General features: G+C 37.5%; 1 long non-coding RNA gene across 2 annotated transcripts in view; it reads right to left on the bottom strand.

Annotated features, from left to right (window-relative positions):
• The window catches only part of LOC123597967, a 71,290-nt gene that overhangs the window by 37,195 nt on the left and 13,660 nt on the right, over positions 1–20,435 (bottom strand). The window contains exon 5 of one of the 2 annotated variants that reach the window (XR_006712336.1): positions 1,169–1,410. The exons of the other annotated variant lie outside the window; for it this stretch is intronic. This is a non-coding gene — a long non-coding RNA (uncharacterized LOC123597967). Of the gene's footprint in view, positions 1–1,168; positions 1,411–20,435 lie in introns of those variants that run through there. 2 annotated transcript variants of the gene reach the window in all.

Raw genomic sequence — 20,435 nt, 5'->3', positions numbered from 1 at the left:
GCGCGCACGGGCAGATGCACACATCTAGAGGTGGTGATAAAGGATTGAAGGTGAGATCAGAATGGTGGGTTGGGATTAGACAAGGAATGGCTTTTAACCCAAGCTGTAAAGGTAGTACTTTATCCATAAATTTCAACTGGCTGTAAAAAAGTATTTCAATAGCAATTTGTGCATAAATTGTATAGAACAAGAACAGAAGTGAGGAAACCAGTGAAAAGCCTAAAGAATTATCTTTTAAGTATCGGTACATCTCATAGACCACCCGCATGTCCCATACTAAAACAAAGTAGAAGTGATCCTACCACAGAGGAAAAGGGGTAAAACCAGCCAGCACCCTGTTTTGGTGATTTGTTTTTTAAGTAAATCAAAGTGAAGTTCAGCCTTTTTTAATGCCCCAATTTAAGACCTGGAATTGCATTTTGCTCATTTGAAAGGGCTTTTCTTTTAGAATAAGCATATTTCATTTGAAAATGGATTTTGCAGCTTATTAGTGACCTAGTCCTGCAAAACTAGGATCCTGAAGCCAGCTTCAATGTGATTCCCACAGTATTTTCAAGCTACTTAGAGCTCTTATCACAACTCCACACCACTGTTGCGGGGGGGGGGGGGGGGTTACACTTTGGACAAGGGGACCTGGAACTGGGTCTAGAAAGCTGTGCTATGACCTAATATAGAAAAAACAATTACCTTGAAATTTCATAGAATCCATAAAGAAAATCAGGCTGTTTGCATTTTATAGATTCTTAATTCCCCCAAAATAGCTCCAATTTCTTCCTAACACCCTAATCATACAATCTCTATGATTTTAGACAATTACTGATCAAAGTTTTATTTTCCCAGGCCATTGCTTCCTCTCAAATCCTAAATTTATTATCAAAACTAGCTTCAGTGACCCTAAGAAACTTCTCAAGAAATTTTTTCCAAGTAAATTATTCAACAGTAAAACAATAATTTAAAGGAGAGAAATTCCTTTTGATCTCTTTTTGAATCATTGAAATGGACTTGGGGTTAGGTCTTCTCATTGTCAGACTTGTTCAACAATAATCTTCATTCTCTCCACTTATCGAGAAAATGGACAAAATCACCATGTACTTCTGTTACAAATTATAATCTTATAAAACTTTCATTTTGTAAGTGAAATACCATGACTAATTAAAAAAAATGACACTGGGTTTAAATATCACTTTTATTGTAGCAAACATCATCACTTTCTGATGAGTAAATCTCATCAAAGAAACAAGAACAAAGCAAAATGTCATTCACTTTCAAAATTCTATTCAACCTCCTTTTAAAAATTAGGGACAATAAAAGTTCTGAGCTCAACATACCTTATCAGCTTCTCCTGAGAGTCCTCATCGTCCTTTGATCTTTTCTGCCATCTGTAGCTCCACTGTAGATGACAGAACCTCTCTATCCTGGAGACAAGATGGAAGCATGAAAGGATAGTGGATTTGGGGTCCAATTTCAGATCGTGGTTCAAATTTAATCTCCTAACAGTTTTGTAACCTAAAGCCACACAATTAACTCATCTGGCTCGGGTGTAAAATGAAGGTAAAAGTAACCTGCTTCCTACGGGGTGTGTGTCTGTGTATGTGTATTAAACTGTGCTCAGTAAACACTTGACAATTTCCAATTACATAAGGGGGAAAGCTCAAAATTCTTACTGCACAAAAGAAGTCTGACCAACAAAACTCACAAAAGAAGTTAGAAGAGATGGATCCACATGTATGTAAATGGACTCAATTGCCCAACTAAAAGACAAAGAATGTTGAACTGTATATTTTTTAAATAGTCACATCTAAAATGAAATTTGCGGGATGCCTGGGTGGCGCAGTCGGTTAAACGTCCGACTTCAGCCAGGTCACGATCTCGCGGTCCGTGAGTTCGAGCCCCGCGTCGGGCTCTGGGCTGATGGCTCAGAGCCTGGAGCCTGTTTCCGATTCTGTGTCTCCCTCTCTCTCTGCCCCTCCCCCGTTCAAGCTCTGTCTCTCTCTGACCCAAAAATAAATAAACGTTGAAAAAAAAATTTTTTTAATGAAATTTGCAAAAGGCACATCTAAACACAAACCACAGAAAAATTAAAAATGTAGAAAAATTATGTATTAAGCACGTATTGGTTAATACAACCCAAAGAATTCTGGCATAGTTACAATAATATCAGACAAAAGACAATCTTTAAGAGGAAAAGATTATTGCACCAGTGGAGAGGGCTTCTACATATTTAAAAAAAAATGTAGAAACATGTAAAAATACTAAAACTCTATAAACCACAATAAAATACCTTCAGATATATACAACAAAAAGCTATAGAATGAAAAGGAAAAATTGATAAAGCAACCATCATCATAGTAAAAGGTTTTAACACACTTCTCTCAGTAATTTAAAGACCAAGTAAACAAAGAATCAGAAAATAGAATATTTGAAAAACACAATATTCCATACATTAACATTAACATACATAGAATATAATTAGAGAATAAACATTCTATTCAAGTATACATGGACTGTCTATAAAAACTGGCCCTCATAAGGAGTCTCAATAAATTTCAGAGAATCCTGTAATAATCTGCATTCTCTGATCTCAATAATACTAAATTACAAATCAGTGGGAGGAGGATTTTTTCAGGCCCATATATTTAGAAAGTTAAAAATATGCTACTTTAGAAAAATGTTTTTAATATTTATTTATTTTTGAAAGAGAGAGAGAGACAGACAGACAGACAGACAGAGCATGAGTATAGAAGGGGCAGAGAAAAATGGAGACACAGAATCCAAAGCAGGCTCCAGGTTTTGAGCTGTCAGCACAGAGCCCGATGTGGGGCTCAAACTCACAAACAGCAAGATCATGACCTGAGGCAAAGTTGGATGCTTAACCAACTAAGCCACTCTGGCACCCCTAGAAAATTAAAAATACACTACTAAATAATTCATGGCTCAATGGAGAAATCACACAAAACATTTGGAAAATAACAGAAACACTACATCGCAAAATCTGAGGAATGCATTTAAAAAGGTAACTGAAGTTAAAACAAATAATCCTAAAATTTGTATGGAACCACAAAAGACCTCGAATAGCCAAGGAATCTTGAAAAAGACTAACACCATCAGTATTGCAACCCCAGATTTCAAGATATACTACAAAGCTGCAGTAATCAAAACAGCAGGGTGCTGGCACAAAAACAGACACATAGGACAAGAGAACAGAATAGAGAGCCCAGAAATAAACCCACAATTATATGGCCAATTAATCTTCAACAAAGGAGGCGAGGATATGCAATGGGAAAAAGACAGTGTCTTCAATACACGCTGTTGGGAAAACTGGACAGCTACATGCAAAAGATGAAACTGGACCCTGGCTTACACCATACACAAAATAAACAAAAAAAAATGGATTAAGGACCTAAATGTGAGAACTAAAACCTTAAAAATCCTAGAAGAGAAACACAGGCAATAATTTCTCTGACATCAACCATAGCAACATTTTTTCTAGATAGGTCTCTTAAGGCAAGGGAAACAAAAACAAAAATAAACTACTGGGACTACACCAAAATAAAAAAAAAAAAAAGTAAAAAAAATTAAAGTTAAAAAAAAGCTTTTGCAGAGCAAAGGAAACCGTCAACAAAACAAAAAGTCAACCTACTGAATGGGAGAAGATACTTGCAAACGACATATTCAGTAAAGGCTTAGTATCAAAAATATATAAAAAGCTTATACAATTCAGCACACAAAAAAACAAGTAAACAAATTTAAAATGGGCAGAAGATATGAACACACATTTCTCCAAAGACATACAGATGGCTAACAAACACATGAAAAGATTCTCAATATCACTCATCATCAGGGAAATGCATATCAAAACCACAATGAGACATCACCTCACACCTGTCGGAGTGGCTAAAACCAACAACACAGGAAACAAGTGTTGGCAAAGATGTGGCTGTAAAGGAACTCTCATGCACTTTTGGCGGGAATGCAAATTGGTACAGCCACTGTGGAAAACAGTACGGAGATTCCTCCAAAAATTAAAAATAGAATTACTTTATGATCCAGTAATTCCACTAATGGGTATTTGCCCAAAGAATACAGAACACTAATTTGAAAAGATATATGCACCCCTATGTTTATAGCAGTATTACAATAGCCCAATTATGGAAGCAGCCCAAGTATCCACTGATAGATGAATGGATAAAGATGTGGTGTGTGAGTGTGTGTGTACGTGTGTACGTATATGTATATATATATTTCTGTTCCAAATTGTGGTTTTGTAAAAACTTTCTTCTTATCATAAGTGAAATACCATGACTAATATAAAAAATGACCCTGGGTTTAACCACTTTTATTGTAACAAACAATATATATTTGTGTGCGTGTGTACCTATATATATATATATATATATATATATATATATATATATATACATACACACACACACACATGTATACATATATGTGTGTGTATATATATATATACATATATGTATATATATATATATAGGTACACACACACACACACGCACACACACGCACACACACAATGGAACATTACTTAGCCCTAAAAAAAATGAAATCTTGCCATTTGCGATGACATGGGTGGATGGAGCTAGAGAATATAATGCTAAGCAAAATAAGTCAGTCAGAGAAAGACAAATGCTGTAAGATTTCACTCATATATGGACTTTAAGAAACAAAACAAGCAAACAAAGAAAAAAAGAGACAAACCAAAGGACAGAATCCTAACTATAGAGAACGAACTGGTGGTTGCCAGAGAAGAGGTGGGTGGGGGAATGGGTGAAATAGGTGAAGGGGATTAAGAGTACATTTATCGTGATGAGCACTGTGTAATGTATAGAATTATTGAATTACTGCAATGAACACCTAAAATTGATACAAGACTGTATGTTAACTATACCTGAAGTACAATAAACAAAGAAAACCAAGAACAAAATGAAAAAAAGGTAATCAAAGTAACACAGCCATAAATGCTTTTATTAGAGAAAAAGAAAGGGTGAATATAAAGAGTCCAACATAAGGAATTTTTTTAAAAAAAGCGAAGTAACACAGCCATGAATGCTTTTATTAGAGAAAAAGGGTGAATATAAATAGAGTCCAACCTAAGGAATTAAAAAAAAATTTTAGTATTTTTTAAAAATACTAAAAACAAAGAAAAAAGGAAAATTAAATAGTAAAGATAAGATGAAACAGGAATAAAATAGGAAATGAAGATAATAGAGAGGATTAACTGAACAAAAGAATTCTTTTAACTGAGTAGTAAATTTGACCAATTTTAGCAATATTGATCAAGAAAAAATAGAAAAGGTACATTATGAGGAATAAAATTAAGTCATAATTACAAATTCAGCAGAGACTAACAAGATTTAAGATTATAGTTTTTTTGTCAATAAATTCGAAAATATAGGAAAAATCAACAAATTCCCTGAGACAGTTAAATTGTCAAAACTTAAGAAAAAAAAATAAAAAACTTGAATATACCCATAACCAATAAAGGCATGGGTCCATCTGAACTTTTTTCATAAAGGAAACTCCAAGGACAGTTTTTTATGCAAGTTCTACCAAATATTTAATAAGCAACTAATTCCTAAATCGGTTTCTTCCTTTTATGTTTTGTTCAACAAATATTTTTCAGCTGAAGGTATAAGCCTGTTCTATATTTCCTTAGAAAATATTTGGAAGTTTTGTCTATCATATGTACATATTTATTACATTTAGAATTGATTTTGTATATCCTGTGATGTAGGAATCAATTTTCTATTTTTCCATATCCACTGTGCTTTCTGCCATGTATCAGATTTCAATATATATGTCTGTTTCTGAGCTGTTGCTTCATTGATTCTATATCTATTTATCAATATATACTAATATCTGCTGATATAATTACCACAGTTTTTAATGTTTGCAAGTTGTCTGGCCTCCTTCCTCACCCCACTTCACCCCCCACACCACCCACCACCTCCTTCTTCAGGAACATCTGAGCACCTGGGCTATTTTTACCTCTGTTCGTATAAAGTTTAAAATACACTTCAAAAGTTCCATAAAAAGTCTTGTTGGGATTTTGACTGGAATTTCTTTTAAAAATGTAGATCAGGGGCGCCTGGGTGGCTCAGTCGGTTAAGCAGCCGACTTCAGCTCAGGTCATGATCTCGTGGTCTGTGAGTTCGAGCCCCGTGTCGGGGTCTGTGCTGACAGCTCAGAGCCTGGAGCCCGTTTCAGATTCTGTGTCTCCCTCTCTCTGACCCTCCCCCGTTCATGCTCTGTCTCTCTCTGTCTCAAAAATAAATGTTAAAAAAAAAATTTTTTTTTTAAATAAAAAAAAATGTAGATCAACTTGGTGAGAACTAATACCTTTATAATATTGAACCTTCTTATGCTAAAATACGGTATACAGCTTCATTTATCACAATCTTTAGGCTTTTTCAATAAAATTGTTGTAAATTTCTCCTTAATGGTCTTTATTTTTTTTTCCTTACCCCTACACATTATGTTAAGTGTATTTTTTAAATGTTAAGGTCTGTTGCTGGTGCTACTAAAGAAATAGACTTTTATATACTGAACTTCATCCAGCAACCTGTTGAACGCTTACTAATTCTGATATTTGTCTCTATATGTTATGGAGTCTTCTATGATAATTTCAACCACAAATAACAAAATTTTGTTCCTGCCTTCACAATCTTTACAATTATTATTTCTTCTTCCTTATGAGTACTATTTCTGAAATGTTTACTACAACATTGCACCTACACGGTCATAGTGGGTATCCTGGTCCTGCTACTCTTTTTAAAGGAAAGGTTTTGTGCTTAGCATTGAATTTGTTGTTGTTTCATGTCTGATGTTTGGTATTTCAGATATACTTTATCAGGTTAAAGAAATTCATGTCTATCTCTAGTTCCCTTAATAGCATTTTATCAAATGAATTTATATCTTTAATATTACATCTGTTAATTTAGTAAAATAAACTATTTCTCTAATGCTGAACTTTGCTTTTCTGATGTAAACCCAGCTTGATCATACATTAGCTTTTTGATGGGTTCCTGAATTCGATTGTTAACATTTTAATTTTTTTCTTAATGTTTATTTATTTTTGAGAGAGAAAAAGAGAGCATAAGCGGGGAAGAGACAGAGAGAGGGAGACGCAGAATCCGAAGTAGGCTCCAGGCTCTGAGCTGTCAGTACAAAGCCCAAAGTGGGGCTCAAACTCAAGGACCGTGAGATCACGACCTGAGCTGAAGTCGGACGCTTTACTGACTGAGCCACCCAGGCGCCCCTCAAGTGCTAACATTTTAGATGCTACTTTTGCATCTATCCTCATGAATATACTTAGCCTATAGAGTTTCTTTCTCATACTCTCATCAAGACTTTGCTCGGATAGCAATGAGGTTCAGTTGCAAATAACAGAAACGACTCTAATTCTTTTAAGCAGAAAATGGATTAGGTCCTTACAAATTTGTTAGAAGGAGTGTCGAACTGGTTTTAGGCTGAGACTCCAAGATAGACTTCTAGAGAAATCTTGCACATGTGGTCCACCAAGTTAACGGTTATCTCTGTTACAATTAAACACACACACACACACAGGCATGATGGTTAAGTTTTATGTGTCAACGTGACTAGGGTCTGGTGACCAGTTGACTGGTCAAACAGTGGTTGAGATATTGCTGTGAAGTTGTTTTGTATACACAATTAACATCTATAATCTGCTGACTTTAAGTAAAAGAGATTACCCTCAATAATATGGGTGAGCCTCACTCAGTCAGTTGAAGGCCTTCAGAGCAGAAACTGAGGTTTTCCAGAGAAGAAGTGTGCCTCAACACTGTAACATGTGTATCCTGCCTAAGTTTCCAGCATGCCAAGACTGCCCTAAAGACTTCATACCCAAGAGTACAATATTAGCTTCTGAGATTCCAGCCTGCTGGCCTGCCCTACAAGTTTTGGATTTGCCAGCCTCTGACAATCACATGAGCCAATTTCTACCAAAAAAAGATATACATACCTTTATATGTGTGTGTGTGTGTGTGTATACATATATATATATTCTGTATAACACATATAAATGTCTATAAATGCATATTATGTCATATATATTATATGAATATATATACATATTACATGTATGTGTGTGTACACACACATATACATACCTACATATATGTATATACATATATATACACACACACATATGTGTATATAGGAATACAAAATGGTACAGCCACCTTAGAAGACAGTTTGCAGTTTCTTGCTAAACTAAACATACTCTTACCACAAAACACAGCAATTGCATTCCTTGGTATTTCCCCAAAGAAGTTGAAAACTTACACCCATACAAAAACCTGCACACAGATATTTATAGCAGCTTTATTCATAGTTGCCCAAACTTGGAATCAACCAAGATGTTCTTCAGTAGGTGAATGGATAAGTAAACTGTGGTTCATCCAGGCAATGGAATACTACTCAGTGCTAAAAAGAAACGAGTTATCAAGCCATTAAAAGACATGGAGGATTTCTGCATTCTTCGGGTAAACACCTAGTAGTACAAAGGATGGATCACGGGGTAGTTCTATTTTTAACCTTTTGAGAAACCTCCATGCTGCACCTCAATGTTTGTAGCAGCATTATCTATAATAGCCACATTATGGAAACAGCCCAAGAGTCCATCAATTGATGAATGGATAAGAAGATGTGATATATGCATACAGTGGAATACTACTAATCCATAAAAGAGAATGAAATCTTGCCATTTGCAATGACATGGATGGAGCTAGAGAGTATAATGCAGAGGGAAACAAATCAGTCAGAGAAAGACAAATACATATGATTTTACTTATATGTGGATTTAAAAAACAAAACAAATGAGCAAAGGATAAAATAAAAAGAGAGAGAGAGGCAAACCAAGAAACAGACTCTTAACTATAGAGAACAAACTGGTGGTTACCAGAAGGGAAGTGGGTGAGGGGATGGGTTAAATAGGTGATGAGGACTAAGAAGTGTACTTGTTGAGGGGGAGCCAAGGTGGTGGAACAGCATGGAAGGTTTTTTTTGTGTCTCTCATCCATGAAATACAGCCAGATCAACACTAAACCATCCTGCACACCTAGATAACTGATTTGAGGATTAACACAACAATCGGCACAACCTGAACCAGAGAACTCAGCAGGTACTCAGTGTGGAGAAGTGAATGGGGGGAAAGAGAAGCAGCAGAGAGAGGGAGCTGTTTTTGCTTGTGGAGAGAGGATGGAGATGGGGGGAGAGTACAGGAAAGCTTCCCCCCTGCCTGAAAGCTGGAGAGAAAAGAAAGAGTATACAAGGGACTGAACCTAAAAGGGAGAAAGGAGAAAGCAGAGGCTTTAAATTCCATTAAGACTCTATAAACAGAGGCGCCTGGGTGGCTCAGTTGGTTGGGCATCCAACTTCAGCCCAGGTCATGATCTCATGGTTCGTGGGTTCGAGATCCGCGTGGGGATCTCTGCTGACAGCTCAGAGCCTGGAGCCTGCTTTGAATTCTGTGTCTGCCTCTGTCTCTGTTCCTTCCCTACTCACACTCTGTCACTCTCTCTCAAAAATAAACATCGAAAAAATTTTTTAAAAAAAGACTCTCTAAACAGGGGGATCACAGAGTCTGAAACCCTGCAGCTTGATACTGGGCAGAGCTCTGGTGGGAAGGGCAAATCCCCAGGAGCAGAGAGCGAGGACCAAGGGGTCCTCAGGCTACAGGGGGAGAGGCAGTTCCCTTGCTGGGAGGAAGAGGCTCCTCTCCTTTGGTAGAGGCTGTGCAGCCACCCCACAGGCAAAGGTCCCAGCAGACCCTGGAGAACAACCACATTCGCTGGTACTGGAAAAAGGACATTAAGCAGGAAGCCTGGTGTCAGATGTATGTTGTGATTTACCATAATCCCTGAAACGATGCTGCTACACGAGAGCAGAAATTTTTCTGGGGCAGGCTGGCACCCAGCCACAGTCTCTGAGCATCGTCAGTAGCACAGTCCTACGAATGTTCCTGGGTTCGGCCAGCACCTGACCATTGCTCAGTGAGACCCTCCCCAGAGGGTCTGAGTGGGTCAAAGCCTCAGTCTCTCAGAAGTGAGGGACTAGGAAAAAAATCCCAGCCACATCTGAGATAAAATTCAGGAGGGAGGTGCCATCTTGCAACCTGATGGCTTGGTCACAGACAATGTAAAAGCGGGAAGTGAATGGAAGCCAGAGACAAAGGAGGGGTGTGCAATTGCTGGTTGGGGAGAACGGAGTTCCCAAACTAGAGACTGGGTAGCTGGGTGACACCATTTTCATCCCTCCCATGCATGCACATCCACACCTACACGCACCACAACAACCCACCTCAGTAAGCTAAGCAGGGCCACCTAGTGCAGAAGGGAGCTGTTACACTAAGCCCCGCCCATCTGGGGCAACCTTGCTCTACAGGAACACCACATGTCTCTCTGCCTGTTTAGTTTACAGACTATAAAATGCTTCACAGACGTCTGGGGGAAACTGATGTTATTTCAATCGTATTTCAGTCTGTTTGCTAGTCCATCTATTCAATTTTTTTTCTTTTTCTTTTCTTATTCTTAAATACAGAAGGAGAAAAAATTATTTTTATTTCCCATTTTTATTAAAAAGATTTTTAATAATTTTCTACTATATCTTCACATCTTTGTAAATTTTTTACTTCTATTTTACTTTCATCATTTCATTTTATTCTATTTTATTGTATACATTTTTTCAAATTTTCAAACATTTTCCTTTTTCTCTTTTGTTTCTTTTTCTCATTTTTTCTTTTTTTTTCTTCTCATATCTTTCCCTTTTTTCTCCAATCTATCAAGCTCCTTTCAACCACCAAACTAAAATGCACCTAGGATCTAGCATCATTTATTTGATTTTTTGTTGTTTTTAATTTTTTAATTTTAATTTTTTTACCTTATTAATCCCTTTTCTTCCTTCAAAAATATGAAATGAAGGAATTGACCCCAAAAGAAAGAACAGGAAGAAATGACAGCCAGGAACTTAAGACAAATACAAGCAAGATGTCTGAACCAGAATTTGGAATCACAATAATAAGAATACTAGCTGGGGTTGAAAACAGATTAGAATCCCTTTCTGTGGAGATAAAAGAAGTAAAAGCTAATCAAGATGAAATAAAACATGCTATAACTGAGCTGCAATCTCCATGGATGCTGCAGTGGCAAGGATGGATAGGTCAGAACAGCGAATCAGTGATAGAGAGGACAAACTCATGGAGAACAATAAAGCAGAAAAAAAGAGGGAGACTAAGGCAAAACAGCATGGTTTAAGAATTAGAGAAATCAGTGACGTTAAAAAGGAACAACATCAGAATCAAAAGGGCCCCAGAATATGAAGAGAGAGAAAAAGGGGTAAAAGGGTTATGAGGGAAAATCATAGAGGAAAACTTTCCTAACCTGGGTAAAGACACAGACATCAAAATCCAGGAAGCACAGGGGACTCCCATTAGATTCAATAAAAGCCAAACATCAACAAGGCATATCACTGGCAAATTCACAAAATACTCAGTCAAGGAAAGAATCATGAAAGCAGCAAGGGAAAAACAGTCCTTAACCTACAAGGGAAGACAGATCAGGTTCAGAGCAGGCCTATCCACAGAAACCTGGCAGGCCAGAAAGGAGTTGCAGGATATATTCAATGTGCTGAATCAGAAAAATATGCAGCCAAGAATTCTTTACCCAGCAAGGCTGTCATTCAAAATAGAAGGAGAGATTTAAAGTTTCCCAAACAAAAATTAAAGGAGTTCGTGACCACTAAACCACTAGCCCTGCAAGAAATTTTAAGGGGCACTCTCTGAGAGGAGAAAACACACACACAAAAAAAAGACCAAAACCTACAAAGACTAGAAAGGACCAGAGAATACCACCAGAAACTCCCAACTCGACAGGAAACATAATGGCAATAAATTCATATCTTTAAGTACTCGCCCTAAACATCAATGAACTAAATGATCCAATCAAAAAACGTATGGAAACAGAATGGATAAGAAAACAAGATCCATCTATATGCTGTTGAGACCCACTTTAGAGCTAAAGACACCTTCAGATTGAAAGTAAAGGGATGTAGAACCATCTATCACGCTAATGGTCACCAAAAGGAAACTAGAGTAGCCATACTTGTATCAGACAATCTGGACTTTCAAGTAAAGACTGTAACAAGAGATAAAGAAGGGCATTATATCATAATTAAGGGGTCTATCCACCAAGAAGACCTAACAATTGTAAACATTTATGCTCCAAATGTGGCAGTCCCAAATTAATTAATTAATCACAAACATAAAGAAACTCATTAATAATACCATCATAGTAGGGGACTTCGACACCCCACTTACAGCAATGGACAGATCACCTAAACAGAAAGAGTGGCTTTGAATGACACACTGGACAGGATGGACTTAACAGATATATTCAGAACATTTCAACTAAAGCAGCAGAATACACATTCTTCTCCAGTGCCTTTAGAACATTCTCCAGAATAGATCACATACTGGGACACAAAGCAGCCCTCAGCGAGTACAAAAAGATCAAGATCATACCATGTATATTTCTAGACCACAATGCTATGAAATTCGAAATCAACCACAAGACTAAAGACCATCCTACTAAAGAATGAGTGGTCTAACCAAGAAGTTAAAAATGAAATTAAAAAGCACATGGAAGCCAATGAAAATGGTAAGACCATAGCCCAAAACCTCTGGGACGCAGTAAAGGTGGTCATAAGAGGGAAGTATATAGCAATCTGGGCCTTCCTAAAGAAGGAAGAAAGGTCTCAGATACACAACCTAACCTTATACCTTAAAGAGCTGGAAAAAGAACAGCAAACAAACCCAAAACCAGCAGAAGACAGGAAATAATAAAGATTAAAGCAGAAATCAATGTATCAAAACCAAAAAAAAAAAAAAAAAAAAAAACCAATAGAAGAAATAAGAAATCAGAAGCTGGTTCTTTGAAAGAATGAACAAAATTGATAAACCCCTAGCCAGTTTGATCAAAAAGAAAAGGAAAGGACCCTAATAAACAAAAGTAAGATTTAAAGAGGAGAGATCACAACCAACACAGCAGAAATACAACAATAACAAGAGAATATTACAAGCAATTATACACCAATAAAATGGGCAATCTGGAAGAAATGGACAAATTCCTAGAAACATATACACTACCAAAACTAAAACAGGAAGAAATAGAAAATTTGAACAGACCCATAACCAGTAAGGAAATTGAATTAGTAATCAAAAATCTTTCAAAAAACAATAGTTCAGGGACAGATGTCTTTCCACAGGAATTTTACCAACCATTTAAAGAAGAGTTAACGCCTATTCTCTTGAAGCTGTTCCAAAAAATAGAAATGGAAGGAAAACTTCCAAACTCTTTTTATGAAGCATTATCTTGATTCCAAAACCAGACAAAGACCCCACTAAAAAAGAGAACTATAGACCAATTTTCCTGATGAACACAGATGCAAAACTCCTCAACAAGATACTAGCCAACTGGATCCAATAATACATTAAAAAAGTTATTCGCCATGACCAAGTGGAATTTATACCTGGGATGCAGGGAGGTTAAATATCTGCAAAACAATCAATGTGATACATCACATCAATGAAAGAAAGGACAAGAACCACATGATCCTCTCAATAGATGCAGAAAAAGCATTTGACAAAATACAGCATCCTTTTTTGATACAAATCCTCAAGAAAGTAGGGATAGAAGGATCATACCTCGAGATCATAAAAGCCAAATATGGAAGACCCACTGCTAATACCATCCTCAATGGGGAAAAACTGAGAGCTTTCCCCCTAAGGTCAGGAACAAGACAGGGAGGCCCACTCTTGCCACTGTTATTCAACATAGTATTGGAAGCCTTAGCCTCAGCAATCAGACAACACAAAGAAATAAAAGGTATCCAAATCAGCCAGAAGGAGGTCAAACTTTCACTCTTCACAGATGACATGATACTCAATATGGAAAACCCAAAAGATTTCACAAAAAAACTTCTAGAACTGATCCATGAATTCAGCAAAGTTGCAGGATATAAAATCAATGCACAGAAGTTGGTTGTATTCCTACACACCAATAATGAAGCAATAGAAAAAGAAATCAAGGAATCAATCTCATTTACAATTTCAGCAAAAGTCACAAAATACCTAGGAATAAATCTAACCAAAGTGGTGAAAAATCTATACACTGAAAACCGTAGAAAGCTTATGAAAGAAATTGAAGAAGACAAAAAAATGGAAAAATATTCCATGCTCCTGAATAGGAAGAACAAATATTGTTAAAATGTCCATACTACCCAAAGCAATCTACATATTTAATGCAATCCCTATCAAAATAACACTAGTATTCTTCACAGAGCTAGGACAAACAATACTAAAATTTGTATGGAACCAGAAAAGACCCTGAATAGCTAAAATAATCTTGAAAAAGCAAAACAAAGTTGGAGACATCACAATCCCGGACTTCAAGCTATATTATAAAGCTGTAATCATCAAGACAGTATGGTACTAGCACAAAAACAAACAGATCAATGGAACAGAATAGAGAACCCAGAAATGGACCCACAAACGTATGGCCAACTCATCTTTGACAAAGCAGGAAAGAATATCCAATGGAATAAAGACAGTCTCTTCAGCAAGTGGTGCTGGGAAAACTGGACAGCAACGTGCAGAAAAATGAACCTGGGCCACTTTCTTACACCATACACAAAAATAAACTCAAAATGGATGAAAGACCTAAATGTAAGACAGGAAGCCATCAAAATCCTCGAGGAGAAAGCAGGCAAAAACCTCTTTGATCTTGCCCTCAGCAACTTTGTACTCAACACGTCTCCAGAGACAAGGGAAACAAAAGCAAAAATGAACTACTGGGACCTCATCAAAAAAAAAAAAAAAGCTCTGCACAGTGAAGGAAACAATCAGCAAAACTAAAAGGCAACTGACAGAATGGGAGAAGATATTTGCCAACAACATGAGATAAAGGGTTAGTATCCAAAATCTATAAATAACTTATCAAACTCAACACCAAAAAAACAAATAATCCAGGGAAGAAATGGGCAAAAGACATGAATAGACACTTCTCCAAAGAAGACATCCAGATGGCCAACCGACACATGAGAAAATGCTCAACATCACTCATCATCAGGGAAATACAAATCAAAACAATAATGAGATACCACCTCACACCTGTCAGAATGGCTAGCATTCTCAGGCAATGACAGATGTTGGCGACGATGCAGAAAAAGAGGATCTCTTTGGCACTGCGGGTGGGAATGCAAACTGGTGAAGCCACTCTGGAAAACAGTATGGAGGTTCCTCAAAAAATTGAAAATAAAACTACCCTATGACCCAGAAATTGCACTACTAAGTATTTATTTAAGGGATACAGGTATACTGTATCCTGGGGTACATGTACCTGGGGCACATGTACCCCAATGTTTATAGCAGCACTATCAACAATAGCTAAAGTATGGAAAGAGCCCAAATGTCCATCAATGGGTGAATGGATAAGGAAGATGTGGTGTGTGTGTGTATATGTATATGTATGTATGTATGTATACACGTACATATACACACATACATACAATGAAGGATGTAAATTAAAAAATAATTTTAAAAAAGAAAAAAAGAAGTAAACTTGTTGTGATATGCACCACGTGTTATATGGCAGTTGAATCACTACATTCCACACATGAAACTATTATTACACTGTATATTAACTAACTGGAATTTAAACACAAACTTTAAAAAAAGAAAAAGCAATACAGCTTCTAACAGACTCTCCATTTGGGGATACTCACCCTTGAAACATTCATGCAATGTAAGACTCTATGAAATTATTGTATTAATATTTAATTATAGACATATTTGTTCATTGACATAAAAAAGATGTGGAGGGGTCTTAAATGCAGATTACTAATCAAATGTAGCCAATCTGAAAAGGCTACATACTGTGTGATTTCAACTATATGACATTCTGGGAAAGTCTTACTATGGAGACAGTAAAATGATCAGTGGTTGCCAGAGGTAGGAGTAGACAGAGATGAATGGGCAGAGCACAGAGGAGTTTTAGGGCAATACTCTATATGAAATATACTCTATATGATACTATAATGATGGATACTTACCATTATATACTTGTCCAAACCCACAGAATGCACAACACCAAGAGTGAACTCCAATGTGAACTATGGACTTGAAGTGATTATGATGTGTCCGTATACTTTCACTGATGGTAACAAATGTGCCACTCTGGATGGGGGTGTTGACAATGGGGGAGACCATGCATAGGAGGGAGGGTATATATGGGAAATCTCTATACTTTCTTCTCAATTTTGCTGTGCACTTAGAAGTGCTCTGAAAAAATTAAGTCTTTAAAAAAAAGAAGTCATAGACTCACTAATCAGGGCATGAGACTGAATTTTTGTCACAGAAAGGAAAGCCGTGCGTCTTATCAAAATGAAGATATGTGGTGAGAACCAGTTGTATGAACTTGGATAAGACACTTATCCTCTCTAATCCTCAGTTTCCTACAACTTAAAATGAGGCTAATTATATCTAAGTCACAAGAATTAATTACGTCCACGCCTCGTGCATGTGTTTTAGTAGGAACCTTATAAAGTGAACTGAACTCGATTAAATTAAGGTGAAGTTATTTTCAGCAGATAGAGCACCACCGAGTCATCCTGGCTGGCGTGTTATGTTATCTCTGTGTGTACAAGGTCATGGGGAAAGGCTGCTTGTATTTCTAGGGGACATGCTGTGCACAGACCACCTCTGATTGGATCCCCTCCGTGTCAAGATCAGCCACTGTCAGATGCCTCGCACAACTGCTGTCTGATCAGAAAAATCTAGTTCTAAATACAGACTCCCTCAGAGCCTTGTCATCCAGTCAGTAATATTCCCTCCTCCACTGCACAGTGCAAAACCGTCAGCCCTACCACACTTCCTCCATAGGGCCACCTGACATCTGGAGCATCCAGACAAAAGGAGATTCTAGCCTATCAAGCATTTCCAAGACAGAAATTCTTAGTGGCTGTATAAAAACAAAAACAAAACAAAACAAAAAACAGGAAAAAACAGAAACTAAAGAAAACACATGATAAACTGGTTTGTGCACCCCCACTCCCACCCCCCCCTAATACAACCTTTAAGCCTTTGGGATCACATTCTCAGCTGCAAAGCCTGTTTCTGAACTGGGCACTCTCTCCAATGTTGATCAGAGGCAGATAGCACGCCTTCTATCCTGCATATGCCAAGGGCAATGTCAGCACTCAACAAAAAAGAAAGAAAAATAATGATAAAAATGTGAGGCTAACATCTCGTGCAACCTTTTGCCAACTCCTGCTTCTGAAATTCTAAATTGCATGCTAAACCATATGGCTCCACATACCTTACCGACTAGTGGCTTATCTCTTGAGAAATGACTCAATCATACATTTGTCATTCTGGGGATGGCTGAGTTTTCTAAAAGCCCTCTGTCCTCACAAGCCTACACGCTTTTTGTTGAAGGAAAATCTTGTGAAAAGCAGAACATTCAAGAGTCATTAGTAGTCACACTCATAGGCTTTCATACTTACCCACAACCCTCCAAACAGGCCTCCCTGTGGTTACTAATTTTTTCCTCTTGCTGAGACTTCCCAGCATGCCCTAGGATTATCAAGTAAAGCCAAATATTAAGAGGAAAATCTTGAAAATCCTTCAGTGCCTGGGGTGGAATCAAATCAGACAAGCTCTCCACTCTGGCACCGGCCAGCTGAGCTACAAACACTGACCCAGCCCATGCTGAGAAGACTCATCATGAGTAGAAACCCATAATGTTGCCAGAATACGTTGTAGACTCACAAATGGGGGGAAATGAAGTATATAAAACAGTGGGAAAGTTTGCAGAAATAACAGTTAATATTTATTTCAGGCATTCATCTGTTCATGGCAAGGTTGAAATCTTTTTTTTTTCCTCAGCATTTCTCTCTACCCTCAAGGCCTAATATTGGATAAAGATTCTGAATTCCTTAATCATAGCAGCTACACACCATGTCTCAATTTGCAGCTAAATGTAGCCTTTGCGAAAGTGAGCACTGGACCCAAAACACAGCGGACATTAAAAATGAGAAAAAAAAAAAATGAGCTGGAGACAAAAACATGGAAGCCCATATTCCTGGTCAAATGAATTTTATTATGCCACGTTAGTGTCTTCTTGATGTATTCTACTTGGTTGCTCCGATTGTGAAGATTACAAAATAAAAATTAAGTGGCTGTGTAATATCTGACTTGTCAGTTTTTCCACCTGGCATTTCTTTCTTTTGCAGCATTAACTCTGTCTCAAGGTGAGGGTGCATGAAATATGGAAAGCCACCTGTCTCGTTTAGTGGAATGGGGGAGGGAAGTGGGCTGGAAGTCAGGGAGGCTGGTTTCTAAGCCCGCTGCTACTTTTTGCTACGTGTCCTTAAGCAAATCCCTAGCATTCCCTGGGCCTTACCTGTGCTTAGGCTTTTACAGGAAATGTCATTCTCAGTAAAGAAAGCATTATCTCTAAGACTGTTGTCTCTGATGGAAGAATCTCTGAGCATGGAAGGGCATTTCTGCCAAAAATCCAAGTCTGGACATTCTGAATAACCAGCGTCTATCAAATAAAAATGGTGTTCTTGGGAAAAGCTGCTGGTTCGGCTCACAACTCAACTACGCAAAGTGCTTTTTGGTTTTGTTGTTGGTTTGTTTGTTTTTTGTACTTTTGTATGTAACAGGAGGGCTTTTTTGTACTCCCATGTCATCACACACAATGCAGGGAAAAGACATGTAGTGAAGAATTAAGATTTAACAAAATAAATAATTTGGCTGCTTCACCAAGGTCATTCTTAAATGAAACTCTTTTTTTGTTGTTTTCTGCCAGTGCAAGTGGATGAAGAACACAGCGTCTCCTGGTGCAGCCCGGCCTTGATCCGTGCTAAGACGTCAGCAGTTTCACCTACCCGTGCTTTTGTACTATCACTGCGAATGTCAGCACAGCGAAAGAAGCAAAACTGAAGGTCGGTTTGACCTCCCAGACCCCACGGAAGAGACTCGGGATTAACCAAGCACCCATGGACAATACTCTGATGTCCACTGAGTGCATATGTTAATATAAAGACACAACAGCAGCATAATTGCCTTCGGGACAGAGCAGACAGAAACAAGGGGGGCTTGGCTCAGAGCTACAGCACTCTAATCTCTGCCCGTTTCCATCTACACATCACATTCTCTCTGTGTATCTGTTTGTGTAACCTCTCCTCTGATAAAAATACCAATCATTAGATTTAGGGCTCACCCTCGTCCAGTAGGACCTCATCTAAACTCAGCCACATCAGCAAAGTTCCTGTTTCCAAATAACATCACATTCATAAGTACTGGGGGTTAGGACTGAACATATCTTTTTGGGGGGGGACCCAAAATCAGGGGCATGAATCGCTATTAATTATCATCATCATGTAGTGTAATGGGTTTGTGTCCCTTAAACCCACACTACTGCATAATAATAATGAATTAACTGCAACTGATGCTCCTCATGGCAACGTGGATAAATCAAGCTTTTGAGCTTCAAACAGCTGGAAATGTTGGGCAAGAAATTTGGGCAAGAAACAGTTTAACTGAGGTATAATTGATATGCGATAAACCATCCATATTTACAGTGTACAAATTTAGTAAGTTTTGACATATGTATATTCCCATGAAACTATAACCACAATCAAGATAATATACATACCCATCACCCTCAAAAGTTCCCATGTGCTCCTCTGTAACCTTTTCTTCTTGCCCTTCTCCACCCCCACCTCATGTCCCCAGGCAACCACTGATCCGCTTTTTGTCACTATCATTAGTTTGCATTTTATAGAGTTCTATATAACAGACTCATGAAGTATGTACTCTTTTTTTGTATGGCTTCTCTCACTCAGCATAGTTATTTGTGATTCATCCATCCTGCCACACGTATCGGTGATTCCTTCCTTTTAATTGTTAAATAGTATTCCATTATATGGATGTACCACATTTGTTTATCTATTGGCCTAATAGAAAGTTGGGTTGCTTATTCATTTGGCATAAATAATGCCAAGAAAAAGAGTTTTAAATCTTCAAAATACAAGTAATTTCCTTTTTACAATATGCTATATATTTTATTTATTTATGAACCTAACAAAGTTTTTGTTGCTTCTAAATAAAACTAAGCTTTTGTGGTTTCCAAGAAGGCTGGATTCCACTGGTACAGATGGTGGAAAGCCTTGTAAAGAAAAATGCATGATAAATCAAGAGTCAAAAAAACACAATTTTCTACTTAGTAATCCTACTCTTAAGAACTTAGCCTATGGGTGCCTGAGTGGCTTAGCAGGTTAAGCATCCAACTCTTGATTTTGGCTCAGGTCATGATCTCATAGTTTCTGAGTTC

Source organism: Leopardus geoffroyi, chromosome A1 (genome assembly GCF_018350155.1).
Source record: "Leopardus geoffroyi isolate Oge1 chromosome A1, O.geoffroyi_Oge1_pat1.0, whole genome shotgun sequence".
In the NCBI taxonomy this organism is placed as follows: Eukaryota; Metazoa; Chordata; class Mammalia; order Carnivora; family Felidae; genus Leopardus; species Leopardus geoffroyi.
This window is presented reverse-complemented; position numbering and strand designations above follow the sequence as displayed.